Raw genomic sequence first — 16,627 nt, 5'->3', positions numbered from 1 at the left:
AACCTGTTCTTAGCCAAGAGGGACTTTATCAAGAGGGGCCTCTAATTCCCTAAATCTTAGAAGACTGCTAATCCCCTTCTAAGTTGGGCCTCTAACCCAAGGCCAGTCAAGCTTCCTTGCCTTTTATTAAGAGGGGCCTCTAACCCACTCTGTCTTAGGAGAGACTATAACTCCCCTAAGTTGGGCCTCTAACAAGCCCATTCTTTATCTGGGTACCATACCACTTACCCAAAGTCGTCGAATCAGTGCTGCAGTCTTTTTCCTTCAGGTTGGGGGAGGTTTCTTTAGTATTGTCCCTTCAAGATTGGCCAGAAAGATGCTACAGGACCCCAACACTTACCCAAAGGTAGCTATTGGGTCAGGGTTTCTACACTATAGTCCCTCCTGTGGTCACTAGAAATACGTTACAGGACGGGGTCTGGATTCAGGCCCCAAAAGAGGGTTCTTGGATCTTGTGCAAGAAAGAATTGAGGGCGAGTCTGCAGTGTAAAGTGAAGAAGGTTAATTAAGAAAGTAAAGGAATTAAAGAACAACTACTCGATAGAGCAGTCCCAAGGGCTGCTGGTTGCCCATTTTTATGGTTATTTCTTGATGATACGCTAAACAAAGGGTGGATTATTCATGTCTCCCCTTTTTAGACCATATAAGGTAGCTTCCTGATGTTGCCATGGCATTTGTAAACTGCTATGGTGCTGATGGGAGGGTGGCAGTGAGGACGACCAGAGGTCACTCTTGTCACCATTTTGGTTTTGGTGGGTTTAGGCCAGCTCCTTTACTGCAACCTATTTTATCAGCAAGGTCTTTATGATCTGTATTTTGTGCCAACCTCCTATTTAATCCTGTGACTTAGAATGCCTTAACCATCTGGAAATGCAGCCCAGCAGGTGTTAGCCTCATTTTACCCAGCTCCTATTCAAGGTGGAGTTGTTCTGGTTCACATGCCTCTGACATGGTCATAAATGTTTTAATTACAATGGGATTAGATTTAGTTACCAGAGTGTTGCGGGAAGTCAGGGACCCTGAATAGAGGGGTTGGAGCCACAGCAGAGGAACATAAATTGTGAAGATTTCATTTTAATATGGACTTTTATCAGTTCCCAAATAATACTTTTATAATTTCTTATGCCTGTCTTTAATCTATTAATCCTGTTATCTTCATAAGCTGAGGATGTATGTCACCTCAGGACCACTGTGATAATGTGTTACTTGTACAAATTGATTATAAAACGTGTGTTGGAACAATATGCAATCAGTGCACCTTGAAAAAGAACAGAATAACAGCAATTTTTATGGAACCAATAAGACAACCATAAGGTCTGACTGCCTGCAGGGTCGGGCAAAAAGAGCCATATTTTTCTTCTTGCAGAGAGCCTATAAATGGATGTGCAAGTACGAAAGATATCGCTAAATTATTTTCCTAGCAAGGAATATTAATATTAATACCTTGCGAAAGGAATGCGTTCCGGGGGGGAGGTCTATAAATGGCTGCTCTGGGAATGTCTGTCTTGTGCAGTTGAGATAAGAACTGAGATATGCCCTGGTCTCCTGCAGAACCCTCAGGCTTACTAAAGTGGGGAAAAACTCTGCCTTGGTAAATTTGTAGTTAGACCGGTTCTCTGCTCTTGGACCCTGTTTTCTGTTGTTTAAGATGTTTACCAAGACAATACGTGCACCGCTGAACATAGACCCTTATCAGTAGTTCTGCTTTTGCCCTTTGCCTTGTGATCTTTGTTGGACCCTTATCAGTAGTTCTGCTTTTGCCCTTTGTCCTGTTCCCTCAAAAGCATGTGACCTTTGTTCGACCCTTATTAGTAGTTCTGCTTTTTGCCCTTTGAAGCATGTGATCTTTGTACCTACTCCCTGTTCTTACACCCCTTCCCCTTTTTAAACCCTTAATAAAAACTTGCTGGTTTGAGGTTCAGGCAGGCATCATGGTCCTACCAATATGTGATGTCACCCCGGTGGCCCAGCTGTAAAATTCTTCTCTTTATACTGTCTCTCTTTATTTCTCAGCCGGCCGACACTTACAGAAAATAGAAAGAACCTACATTGAAATATTGGGGGTGGGTTCCCCCAATACAGAATAACAACATAAAGAATTTTCAGAAGAAAATATTCTGTGAAACAAGATCACGTAGGCATGTCTAACAGCTAGATCATCCACCAAATTAAAAACATGTTCAAAATGAAATCACTCTCACACACCTCATAGAAAATCAGTTAATTCATGTCATTGTAGAGGAAACTGAATATTCAGGAATTCAAAACATCTGTGATACCATACTTCAAAGACATGCATGCTTTGTCCCACCTTCCATGAAAGCAAGGGAAAAAGAAGGCCACTAAGGGCTGAGATTTTTAGAGATGCTACGTCGAAATGAGGCTGCCACTATTCTTCACTTTTCAACTTTAAGACAGACTAAGGGATCTGGTCATCTATAAAACTGCTGCAGCAACCACATTAATCATCTAAGAAAGGCTTACTACTTACATGTGTGCTCAGATTTAACTCTATACAACCTGCCTCTTGGTTCTTATTCTATCTTGTCTCTTTTTGTATTTCTAGAATCAGAAATTATAGAGTTATAAATTATAACTCTATTTCATACATAAGATTATCTTGAGAGCTGGAATTCTATCATTTTCCCCTTTATATCCTCAGCAGTCTTAAGACTGTGTTTACATATTGTCAATTATAATTGTGGGTTTAATTGAACAAAGAAACATACCAAACTGCCCCTAATTTTCATAATCTAAAATATATAAGGGAAAAATTGTAAACATCGTTATATGAGTAATGAAAAAGGATGTATCTTACAAATGTTAAATCACATCTTTAAGCCATAAATTGTGAGGTCAGCACAGGAATAAAGAGATCAATACAAAAAGAAAGATTCAAGGATATATGGGTATGTAGAATATAAAAAAGGCAATATTTTAACTCAGTAGGGAAAAGTTATTAAAAAATAATATTGAGGCTGGGCACAGTGGCTCACACCTGTAATCCAAACACTTTGAAAGGCTGAGCAAGGGAGGATCACTCGAGCCCAGGAGTTTGAGACCAGCCTGGGCAACAGAGTAAGACTCTGTCTCTACAAAAAATAAATAAATTAGCCGAATGTGGCCATGGTACAAACCTAGAGTCCCAGCTATACAGGAGGCTGATCTGGGAGGATTGCTTGAACCCAGGAGGTTGAAGCTGCAGTGAGCCAGCCTGGGTGACAGAGCAAGACCCTTTTTTAAAATAATAATGATGATGATAGATTACTTTTCACAGATTTTGGTAAAGTCGGTTTAGTAATCAAACTTAAGTTGTAGTAATAAAAAATTCACAAGTGCTGATAAATACTTCATCATTATATAAATATCAAATATATGCATATATATTTGCATATATAAATGCAAACACATATAATATTCTAAAACTATATTTATACATATTTATATATTATGTATATATAATATATACATACATTCAATATATGTACATATACATACATGTACATATAATATACATACAACACATAACATATATATTATGTATATATGTTATATTATATATTATTATATTATGTTATATTATGTATACATATATGTATATATATTATGTGCATATGTTATATTATGTTATATATGTATAACATATATATGTTATATTATGTATATATAATGTATACATATGTGCATATATAAATATAGGCATTTATAAATATATATTTATGTATATAACAAATATACATGTATCTCAGTGACAAATACATGACTCTAAAGATGAAAAAACAGATACTTTGCTCGCTTAAATCCTGGAGGTTTCTTAATCCATTTTTTCCTCAGGGCTTAGGTAATGATTGGCATTTAGTAGCCACTTAATAATTAATTGTTGAATGATAAAACTGGTGGCAGACTAAATATGTTCTGCATTATAGTTTAAAATTTTTTTTCAGACTCTATGCTGAATTGAATAATCAGCCTTTATTGTTTTACTACCATTCCAACTTTCCCCCAAATGAATGCAATCACTTTAACACCAATTCCTAAGTTAAACTTTTAATATCTTTATACCTATATGGTTCTTCATAAGGAATGTTTTCAAAAATGTTTTGATATTTTGAAGAGAGGATTTCAGAGCAATTATGTGTACCCACAAACTACAAAAGGTTAATGCCAACTACTTGTGTGACTGCAGTATATGAAAGACACACAAGAACCATTTTCTCCAGCTTCAGATTCTACTTGGCTTTGCTCTAACACATGCAATGTTTTTAAGACTTTCTTGCTCTTTAGAGATGTAGTGAAGGGGATTAAAAGGATGTGAACTTTGTAGTTACACAGTCTTGCTTTCGAATTTGAGCAATTTATTTCATCTCTTTTAACCTCAGTTTCCTCATCTCTGTTGTTATCACTGCAAAACTATTGCAAAACAGTGATAACAACAGTGATGCAGAGAAGATTTAAATAGATGATTGTCAAGTCTTTGAAATAATTCCTGGTGCTAGGAAGGGCTCAAATATGTTTTGAGCCAATATTATTATTTATCTGAATTAAATAAAATGGTATATAATAGCTATTATTGCATGAGTTATGTTATTATTAACAAGTAGTAGAAGAGGTAAAAGATGTTCTTAACTTAATCCAGGGAAATTGTTCCAATGTTTAAACTTTAGTTAGTTCAGAACCCAGAACTTCAGAATCTAGAACTGAGTTAAAACTTTGGGGTCTGCTTTTCTTTTCTTTCCTTGGGGTAAGTTTATCAGAGGCTAGCAGGGAATATGCTGGGAAAAAGCAAAGAGAATATCAAGGACCTACTTTCTCTGGTCCTTTGTTATCTACTAAGTCTGCTCATGTTACTCTCCTTTTTTTCCCATTGTATATTTTAAAGCTGCTGTGAGTAACATGACCTGGAAAGAGAGCACTAGCAAGGAATAAGGAGTGATACAGTGACTGGTGGCTAAGAGATAATGTCTGCAAGTCACCTAAAACCATTGCAGACACAGGGAGATTGGCTTTTATGGATTTGGAGGATTCCTGATTTTGAAGACTCTGATGATTGCTAAAGAGTTAAATGAAATACTAGTGTGTTTTTTTGTGTGTGTCTTGTTTTTGTTTGTTTGTTTTTATAAAAACAGGCAGAATGTAGCCCTATTAATTGTAAACTGGCGAGATAAACCAGGATGCCTTGGTAACCACTAGACAACAGATTGTCAAGAAATCCAGTAATAACCATCCAAAAGAGTTTAAAGTACAATGAGGCGAAATCCTGATGGCTTTAAAAGAATAAAGCCTGCTGTACCAATTAATTAACTTTTATGATAGTGTTAGACCATTAGTGACAATGAGGAAATATTGGATTTAATATATTTGAACTGTGGTAAGATATGATTCTTTCTTTTTGTCAACACATGAAAACCATATGGTCTAGAATCCAGTATTATAAATTAAAAAATTGATTGGAACTCTTATCCAAATGGTTCACAGTACTATTGCTGCTGAAATTTACTAAATGGGTCTATTTAAGGATCAGTCCAAGGAATTTTTAATATACTTCTATGAGACAAGGATGAGACATTTTACAAAAAACAGTAGGAGTTTCTACCCACTCATACACCTCTGAGTCAGTGCTTAGAAACAGTAATTGCCAAACTGAGGTACACTTTCTTGACCTAAAACTGTATGTCTGAAACAAATATGTAAGAGGTGTCCAAACACAGACCTTCAGATGGAAAAAATAAAAAGGAAGGTGGAGGAGAAATGGGAAAGAGGCAGAATGGTAGAAAAACCTAAATAATATAAGATGTCCTAATTAACTATAAAAGGAATACAAAACTTATGTATTTAGATAGATACAAATTGACTCCTTTAATGTAGTTATCTCTTGAGCTGATCACAAAATAATAAATGATAAAAGCAGTACACATGACAAATTATAAAAAACCAAAATTATCAACCTGAAGGTGAAAACAAGGACTAAATATTATGAAGCAAATGAATATTCTTCTAAGTAAAAACTGAAATTTAAAATATATTGTATTAGGCCATTCTTGCATTACTATAAAGAAATACTTGAGCTTGGGTAATTTATAAATAAGTGAGATTGAATTGGCTTACAGTTCTGTGGGCTTTACAGGAAGAATGGTGCTGGCATCTGCTCAGCTTCTAGGGAGGCCTCACCAATCTTACAATCATGGCGGAAGGTGGAGGGGGACCAGGCACATCACATGGTGAAAGCAGGTGAAAGTGAGAGAGTGGAGTGAGGTGGTGCCACAAACTTTTAAATGACCAGATCTTGCGTGAATTTAAAGCAAGAACTGACCTATCACCAACGGGATGGCCTAAGCTGTTCATGAGGGATCCATTCTCATGGTCCAAACACCTGCCACCAGGCCTCACCTCCAGCATTGGAGATTACATTTCAACATGAGATTGAACTGGGGACAAATATCCAAACTATATATACATTGATATTATTTTCAAATTTATCGATATGAAAACTATATACAAAAATGGGCTACTGCTAAATCAGAGCTTTTTTATTATTAGAATAGGACAAGAGAAAATAAGCACTGTGCGTAACATTTAAAAAAAAATCGGGGCTGGGTGCAGTGGCTCACGCCTATAATCCCAGCATTTTGGGAGGCCGAGGAGGTGAGCAGATGACCTGAGTTCAGAAGTTCGAGACCAGCCTGGGCAATGTGGCGAAACCCCGTCTTCACAAAAAATACAAAAATTAGCCAGACATGGTGGCTTGCACCTGCAGTCCCAGCTACTTGGGAGACTGAGATGGGAGGACTGCTTGAGCCTGGGAGGCAGAGATTGCAGTTTGCTGAGGTAGCACCACTGTACTGTGTCTCAAAAACAAAAACCTGCAGGGAGGGGAAATGGGAAGAGTAGTCTCTCAGCTTAGCCAAGGCTACCTCAGCTATAACAGAATGTGCAAATATAAATGGGATTCTGTTGTGCTACCAATAACCAGTTCAGGGGAAAATATTTTTTCAAAAAAAAAAAGATTGCATAGGCATATGCAGCATAAAAAGTAAGTTACTCAGGAATAAAGATGTGCAAGAACTTTTTCTTCTTTGGTATATGCTCATTTTTAAAATTATAAAATATTAAAATGTAGAAAGAAAGAGTGTCTTTTTTTTCTACTTGGCAATCATTACAAATAACATTAGCTCCACATGGTTTCATTAAAAATAATTTAATCCAAACGGTAATTAGTCTAAATAACAAAGTGGTCAAAACACATTCTCAGTGACTAACTTTTATACATGATGCTTCATTTACCAATTTCTCGATCATTATACATCTTTAATAATTTTTGTCTGGTTTTGGAATTTTTCAGATGGTTTTCCTGTTTTTCTTAGATATTTTCAGCTAATTCTATAGGTCTGAGCTATATGAACACTGAAATTTAAAAAATAACCTAAATACTAAGCGGGAAACAAATTTGTGTTATCCAGGCTCCATAAACTTAGGCAGTCAATACATTAAAATGTAGTCACAAAAAGTATCCATTGAAATGAAAAACAAAATAAGGTGATCAAGCTGTATGTAATGTGCTTTCAAGTTAAAAAACTAAAATTAAAAAATACATATATATTCACATATATATCTATATTTATGCTCAGAAAGGGATTTAGGAAGGTAGAAGTCATTGTTCAACATAAACAATATAAACCAATATTTTTATTGTAAATTGACAAATTATTGTATATGTTTATGAGGTACAAAGTGATATTATGTCATATATATATATATATACAATGTGGAATGATTAAATCAAGCTAATTAACACATCCATCACCTCAAATACATATCATTTTTTGTGGTGAGAACATTTGCAATTTACTCTCTTAGCAACTTTTTACATCTTTATTTATTTATTTATATTTATTTATTCATATATTTATTTATTTATTTTACTTTAAGTTCTGGGATACATGTGCAGAACGTGCAGGTTTGTTACATAGGTGTAAACGTGCCACAGTGGTTTGCTGCACCCATCAACCCGTCATCTACATTAGATATTTCTCCTAATGCTATCCCTCCCCTAGCCCCCCACCCCCTGACAGGCCGTGGTGTGTGATGTTCCCCTCCCTGTGTCCATATGTTCTCATTGTTCAACTCCCACTTATTATTAACTATGGTCATGATGCTGTGCAATAATCTCAAAAAACATATTTCACCTAACAGAAACTTATTACCTTTTAACCAACATCCCCACTATCCCCAGCCTTTGATAGCCACCATTCTACTCTCTACTTTTATAAGGGTTCGATTGGTTTTTTTGTTTGTTTGTTTGTTTAGTTTTTTTGTTTGTTTGTTTTTTGAGAAAAGAAGGAAGGAAGGAAGGAGAGAGGGCGGGAGCAAGAAAGGAAGGAAAGGAGGAAGGAAAGGAGGGAGGGAGGGAGGATGTCTTGCTCTGTCACTCTGTCACCCAGGCTGGAGTGCAGTGGCATGATCTCAGCTCACTGCGGCCTCTACCTCTTGGGGTCATGCAGTTCTCCTGCCTCAGCCTCCCGAGTAGCTGTGACAACAGATTCATGCCACCACGCCCGGCTATATAAGTATTTGATTGTTTTACATTCCACATTAAGTGAGTTCATGTGTTTTTCTGTGCCTGGCTTAGTACACTTAGCATAATGTCCTCCAGGTTCATCCATGCTGTCTCAAATGACAGAATTTCCTCTTTTTTTAATGCTGAATACTATTTTACTGTTAATATATACCACATTTTCTTTATCTATTTGTCCATTGATGGACACTTAGTTTGATCCCATAACTTGGCTATTGCGAATAATGCTGTAATGAACATGGTAGCACAGACATCTCTTCAACATACTGATTTCATCTCCTTTGCATATATACCAAAAGTGGCATTGCTAGATCATATGGTAATTGTGTGTTTAGTTTTTTGCAGAATCTCCATACAGTTTTCCATAATGGCTATATTAAGCTACATCCGCATCAACAGTGTAAAAGGGTTTACTTTTCTCCAAATCCTCACCAAAATTTCCCTTTTATCTTTTTTGATAATAGCCATTCTGACAAGCATGAGGTGATAGCTGTTTGTGGTATTAAACTGCATTTCCCTAATGAGTAGTGATGTTGAGCATTTTTTAATATATCTGTTGGTCATTTGCATGTCTTCTTTTGAGAAATGTCTATTCAAGTCTTTTGCCCATTTTTTTCTTTTCTCTCTCTTTTTTATTTTTTTCCAGACAGTCTCACTTTGTTGCCCAGGCTGGAGCGCACTGGTGTGATCTTGGCTCACTGCAACCTCCATCTCCTAGGTTCAAGTGATTCTCCTATTTCAGCCTTCTGAGTAGCTGAGATTACAGGCACATGCCACCATGTCCAGCTATTTACTATATTTTAATTTAGTGGCGATGGGGTTTTGCCATGTTAGCCAGGCTGGTCTTGAACTCCTACCTCAGGTGATCTGCCTGCCTCGGCCTCCCAGAGTGCTGGGATTACAAGCATAAACCACCATACTTGGCCCACCCATTTTTCAATCAGGTTATTTGTTTTCTTCTTAATGAATTTTCTGAGTCCCTTATACATTTTGGGTGTTAATCCCTTATCAGATGTATGACTTGTTTTTGGACACTTGTACACCTTCTTTGAGAAGTATTTGTTCATGACTTTTGCCTATTTTTTGATGAGGTTATTTGTTTTTTTGCTTGTTGAATTGTTTAAGTTCCTTATAGATTCTGACTATTAGACCTATGTGGATGCATAGTTTGTGAATATTTTCTCCCATTCTGTAGGTTGTCTGTTTACTCTATTGTTAGTCTCTTTAGCTATGTAGAAGCTCTTTGGTTTAATTACGTCCCACTTATTAATTTTTGTTTTTGTTGCAATTGCTTTTGAGGTCCTAGTCATAAATTTTTTCCAAAGACCAATGTCTAGAATGTTGTTTCCTAGGTTTTCTTCTAGAATTCTTATAGTTTGAGGTCTTACATTTAAATTTTTAATATAAGCCTGGTGCAGTGGTTCATCCTTGTAATCCCAGCATTTTGGGATTTGGGTGGATCACTTGAGTCCAGGAGTTCAAGACCAGTGTGGGCACTGTGGCGAAACTCTGTCTGTACAAAAAAATAAAATATTAGCTGGGCTTGGTGGCATGTGCCAGCTACATGGAAGGCTGAGGCAGGAGGATCACCCGAGCCCAGGGAGGTCAAGGCTGCAGTGAGCTATAAACCTGGCACTGCACTCCAGTCTGGATGACAGAGTGACTCTCTGTCTCAAAAAACAAACAAAACAAAAGTCTTTAATCCACACTGAGTTAATTTATATATATATGTTGAAAGATAGGGGTCTAGTTTTGTTTTGCATATGGCTAGCCAGCTATCCCAGCACCATTTATTAAATAGGGTGTCATTTCCCCAGTGCTTATTTTTGTCAACTTTGTCAAAGATTAGATGGCTGTAGCGTGCAGCTTTATTTCTGGGTTCTCTATGCTGTTTCATTGGTCTATGTGTCTGGTTTGGTACGATGCTGTTTTGGTGACTGTAGCCTTATCATATAGTTTGAAGTCAGGTAATATGATGCCTCCATCTGTGTTCTTTTTACTTAGGATTGCTTTAGATATTGGGCTTTTTTTGGTTCTTTGGTTCCGTTTAAATTTCAGAATAGTTTTTATATGTCTGTGAAAAATGATATCGATAGTTTGATAGCAATGGCATTAAATCTGTAGATTGCTTTGAGCAGTATGGCCACTTTAACAATATTGATTATTTCAATCCATGAGCATAGAAAGCTTTTCCCTTTGTGTCACCTATGATTTTGTTTAGCAGTGCTTCATAGTTCTCCTTGTAGAGATCTTCCACTTATTTGGTTAGATGTATTCCTAGGTATTGTTTTGTGTAGCTATTGTAAATGGGATTGCATTCTCAATTTGGCTCTCAATTTTAACATTAATGGTACATAAAAATGCTACTGATTTTTGTACATTGATTTTGTATTCTGAAACTTTATTGTAGTCCTGGGCTTTTCTTTGATGGGAAACTTTTTATTACTGATTCAATCTCCTCATTATTGTTCAATTCAGATTTTCTATTTCTTCAAGATTCACTCTTGGTAAGTTGTATATGTCTAGGAATCTATCCATTTCTTATAGATTATCCAGTTTGTTGGCATATAGTTGTCAAAGTAATCTCTTATGATTATTTTTATTTCTGTGGTATTAGTTGTCATGTCTCTTCTTTCAGTTCTGATTTTGAGTTTTCTTCTCTTTTTTTCTTAGTATAGCTGCATGTTTATCAATTTTATGTTTTTAATAAGTCAACTCTTAGTATTTTTTATATTTTTCTACTTTTTCCTAGTCTCTATTTTATTTATTTCCCCTTTAATCATTGTTATTTCTTTCCTTCTGCTCACCTTGGACTCAGTTTGTTCTTCTTTTTCTACTTCCTTGTAGTATAACATTAGATTGTTTATTTGAGACCTTTCTCTTTTTTGATATAGGCATTTATTGCTATAAATTTCCCTCTTAGAATTGCTTTTGCTACATCCTATAAGTTTTGGTATATTATGTTTCCATTTTCATGTAACTCAAGATAATTTTTAATTTCCCATTTGATTTCTTCTTTGACCCATTGTTGTTGTGCAGGAGCATGTTATTTAATTTCCACATATTTATGAATTTTCAAAACTTCTCCTGTTATCGATTTTTACTTTCATACCATCGTGGTCAGCGAAGTTACTTGATATGTTTCAATCCTCTTAAATTTGCTCAGACTTGTTTTGTGGTCTAACATATAATTTATCCTAGAGAATGTTACGTGTGTTCTTGAGAAGACTGTGTATTCTGTTGCTGTTGGATGAAATGCTCTGTATATGTCTGTTAGGTCTATTTGATCTAAAGTGTAGGGCAAGTCCAGTGTTTCCTTATTAATTTTTTATGTAGATGATCTGTTCATTATTGATAGCAGGACTTGAAGGCCCCTATTGCAATTATTATATTGCAATCCATCTCTTTCTTCAGATTTTTAAATGTTTGCTTTATATATTTAGGGGCTCCAATGTTGGGTGCATATAGATTTACAATTATTATATTCTCTTGATGAATTGGCCCCCTTTGTTATATATAATGACCTTCTTTGTCTCTTTTTACAGTTTTTTTTTTAATTTAAAGTCTGTTTTATCTGATACAAATATAGCTACCCCTGTTGTCCTTTGGTTTCCATTTGCATGGAATATCTTTTTCTATCTCTTTACTGTCAGTCTATTTGTGTCCTGAAAAGTGAAATGAGTCTCTTCCAGGCAGCATATAGTTGGGTCCTATTTTTTTAAATCCATTCAACTACTCTGTCTTTTATTGAAGAATGTAATCCACTAACATTTGTCTTAGTTTATTTTGCACTGCTATAACAGAATACCACATACTGTAAAATTTATAATGAACAGAATTGTATTGGCTCATGGTTCTGGAGGCTGGGAAGTCCAAGATCAAGGGATCGGCATCTGATAAAGGCCTACTTTCAACCTAACACAGTAGAAGGCACCATATAGATGATAGAAAGAGCAAGAGGATGCCAAACTCATCCTTTTATAAGGAACTCACTCCTGTGACAATGGCATTAACGCATTCATTAGAATAGAGCCCTATGACCCAAATACCTCCCCATAGGTCTGCACCTCCCAACACCTCCACATTGGAGGTCAAGTTACGAGCACATGAACTTCAGGTGGCACATTCAGACCATGGCAACATTCAAAGTAATTATTGATAGATAACAGCTTACTAATGCCATTTGATAATTTATTTTCTGGTTGTTTGTAGAGACGGTATTTATTTCTTCTTCTCTTGCTGTCTTACTTTGTGGTTTCATGATTTTTCTGTAGTAGTATGCTTTGAATCCTTTCTATTTACGTTCAGGGATCCCCATGAGGTGAGACTGAAATGGACTTCCTGGAAAGCTTCTTGGAATGTTAAAGAAACTGGATATTCACTTCCTAACTCCTTTCAAGACCACAAAAATCAGCATAAGGCTAACATCATTGTTTAAAATGTATTTAGATATAAAGAAGTTGAGAGTAAAAAAGTCAGATAATCAATATGTGAAAACTAATGACCTCCGGGAATATTAAGGTTTGAACAATTTTTTTCAAAATATTTATTTACTTGGCTGTGGTGGCACATGCCTATAATCCCAGATACTTGGGAGCCTCAGGCAGAAGAATCATTTGGATACAGGAGATGGAAGTTGCAGTGTGCTGAGATTGTGCCACTGCACTCCAGACTGGGCAACAGAGCAAGTCTCCTTCTCAAAAAAGAAAAACATATCTATGTATGTATATATGCATATACACATATTTATTTGCTATATGTAACATACAACCATAAAATACATATGAATTTATGGATTTACTTATATATAATTTTACACACATGTATATCTTACATCATTTTATCATATTGTATATCAGGTTTTGTATAATGCTTTTTTTGTTCACATTATATGCATTTTTCATGTGATTAAAATTCACAGAAAGCATCATTTTGTTGGCTACATATTATTGTCATAAAACATTTATTTATTTATTTGTTTATTTATTTATTTATATTGTGGTTAAAAAGCACATAACATGAAATTTACCCTTTTAACCAATTTTTAAGTGTAGAGTATTGTTATCTACACAAACAGCATGGATCCAGTTAGCCAATTGGGCCTACTCAGCTGGCTTTTGAATGGAAGTTCAAGGCTTGCTTAGCAGGCAGGTAAAGTTAAGCTGGTGTAATAACCACTCACACTCAGTTTTCACATTGTAAAATATGAATAATTCTACTAACTAGCTCGTCAGATTATTAACTAGATTAAATACAGTGTATAAATCACTTAACACAAAAGCAGAGTACCTACTCTGTACACGTTTCCTTTTATTAATAGTATTGGTCAGTTTATGTCAACTCTTAATACCAGTGAACTCTTAATACCAGTGGGGACCTTGAGATATTTAGAGGCTTAGATCACTTAAATTAATTTTGCATCATTAAAAATAAAATATTTTGTTTTCACTAACTAGCACCATGTTTTCACTTTTAAAATGTGATGCATGCAAATGAAATCTATTTGTGTGTGTACGTGTGTTATCATTTGACTTATATCACACAGTGTCTGACAAAAAGTAATAAATCTTTCTTGAATGAACAGTATTGTATGGTTATAAAGCAGCTAACACATACTACAAACTGAAATGTCATATTCTGAGTTCACACAAGACCTACATCACTGAAAGCCTTGGTTGATAACAGTAGATAAAAGTCTTAATGGATTCATTGACTTCCCGTAAACAAATAATGAAGTTCATAGTCTATCGTTCATTATATCTGGGCTGAAGGAGACTCTACCATACTTATCTGTCAAGAGCTCTAACTAGGAGTGAAGGAAGGAGTTTCCCTTCCCGTTTCAAGTCCCCTGGACAACAAGCTGGCTAACATTGATGGGGAAGGGACACTCATGCACAGAAGTAGGTAAAAGTAGGCACGGTTCAAGACCAGCCTGGCCAACATACTGAAACCTCGTCTCTACAAAAAATACAAAAAATTAACTGGGCATGGTGGTGGGCTTCTGTAATCCCAGCTACTCGGGAGGCTGAGGCAGGAGAATTGCTTGAACCTGGGAGGTGGAGGTTGCAGTGAGTCGAGATCATGCCACTGCACTCCAGCCTGGACAACAAGAGCAAAACTCTGTCTCGGGGGGGGGGGGGAAAGTAGGTCAAACTAGGCTGAATTTTAAATAACTGAATATGACTGAAAATCTATGGGATTTTCCTGAGGTATCATTAAGAGATGAGTCAGGGGGAATTGATAAAACAGAATTGAAGTCATTTAGAAAAAAAGTTCTACCTTTATACCCTAAGTCAGAAAAATCGCTTATTAAACTCGTTATGCATATTTTGATGGCAGAAAGACTTTTAAAAACTTTTGAAGTCCATGGTCGTACCACCTGAGTGTACTCGATCACATCTGGAAAACTTTTAGAGCCATTAAAGAGTTTAAGAACCTTAAAACCAAGGAAGAATTAATGTTACTTATGACATATGATACTTAAGAAGAAAATAATTTACAATATATGTAAATCACCTGATATTAACATTAATAACAGTATAATAAATACATAGTGTAATAAAATTGTTATATTTTCATTAAATTTTATCATGCTAGAAATACCACTTGTGCATTGTGCTTAATAATTTATAACAAAGACAGTAGGATATCTGAAAGATGTCCCTCCTTCCGTTTGCTGCCTGACAAAAACTTATACTTGTATTTCCAGACCAGTACAAATGCCACCTCTAGGAATGTTATAAATAATATACTTCTATATCACATGGTCTTATAATTATTTGTTTATTTTTTCCATAACTAGATATGTGTTCTTCAAAAATTAGAAGATATCTTATTTTTGTATTCCCTACCTGGTATAATGCCTGACGCATAGTAGGCAGTTAATAAGTGACTGAGTTATTTAATGAGTAAGTCATATATAGAGTCATGTGTTGCTTAACAATGGGATATAGTCTGAGAAATTCACTGTTAGGTGATTTCATAACTGTGCAAACATCATAGACACAAACCTCCATGGTCTATCCTACCATACACCTAGGCTATACGGTATAGCCTACTGCTCCTAGGCTATAAACCTGAACAGCATGTTTTTGTATTGGATATGTAGGCAATTATAACACCATGGCAAGTATTTGTGCATCTAAATATGAAAAAGGTACAATTTTTAAAAGGAATAATAATCTTATGGGACCACTATCATATATGCAATCTGTTACTGACCAAACATTGTTATGTGAGGCATGGCTGTATTTCTCATCATTAGAGTTGAAATTAAGTTTTGAATAACTAGAATATTTTGGGAAAGTCACTGATGTTCATGAGCATGAGGTGCTCAATGTACTTGTTTAGTATGACCTTTTTTCATAAGGTTACAGGAGATTTACTGGCAGAGCTGATAATTGACTTTATTGCTCACCAAATTGCTGACTCTAACATAGATATTAAAAATTATGAAAAACATCTAAATAGCTGGCTTTTTAAAGATCACTCTGTTTGCTTCAGGCTGTGATGCATTTATTACTATGAAGTCAAAGAACAGTTCTAAGAGATCTTAATTTCCCAGTAACATGATAGAGAGCGGGATAGTGGAATATGACCTAAGGCTTGCAATTCTACACGAGTGTTTAACTTCCTCAAGTAACTCATTAACTGTTTGTCTTACTAAGCAAAGTGCAGGATGATTCTGAAATAACTAAACAGACTAATAAATGTTTTTGCAACAGGAAAATCTTTCACACTTTTATGCTGTTATTAAAATAGATACTCTACTGTGTGGGAGCTGTCTTAATTCACTGAGATACCTCAAATTTTTTGCTTGGTGTGTTTCTTTTTTAACTTTAAATGTGGTGCAGACAGTTATAAAGCCCTCATTTCAGCTTTGCAAGCCTTTGTGCATTCTTTCTCAAAACAATGGAATTTTCTACTTAGCACATACTCAAATGCATGCAAGGAAATATTCTTCTAAGAGGTAAATACAGTAATGCAGTGATTAATTTTTTAAAGGATTCTATTTAAAAAGTAAACTTAATATTGTTTTATTTATATTCTTATAGG

General features: G+C 35.5%; 1 long non-coding RNA gene across 1 annotated transcript in view; it reads left to right on the top strand.

Annotated features, from left to right (window-relative positions):
• LOC105521161 overlaps positions 1-5,070 on the top strand; it is a 15,926-nt gene extending 10,856 nt beyond the window's left edge. Inside the window, exon 2 of the long non-coding RNA XR_001003230.1 lies at positions 4,880-5,070. This is a non-coding gene — a long non-coding RNA (uncharacterized LOC105521161). The remainder of the gene's footprint in view (positions 1-4,879) is intronic.
• The last annotated feature ends 11,557 nt before the right edge of the window (positions 5,071-16,627 follow it).

Source organism: Colobus angolensis, unplaced genomic scaffold (genome assembly GCF_000951035.1).
Source record: "Colobus angolensis palliatus isolate OR3802 unplaced genomic scaffold, Cang.pa_1.0 Scaffold11, whole genome shotgun sequence".
Taxonomy (NCBI): domain Eukaryota; kingdom Metazoa; phylum Chordata; class Mammalia; order Primates; family Cercopithecidae; genus Colobus; species Colobus angolensis.
Note: the sequence above shows the minus strand (reverse complement) of the source record. Positions and strands in the feature narration are given on the sequence as shown.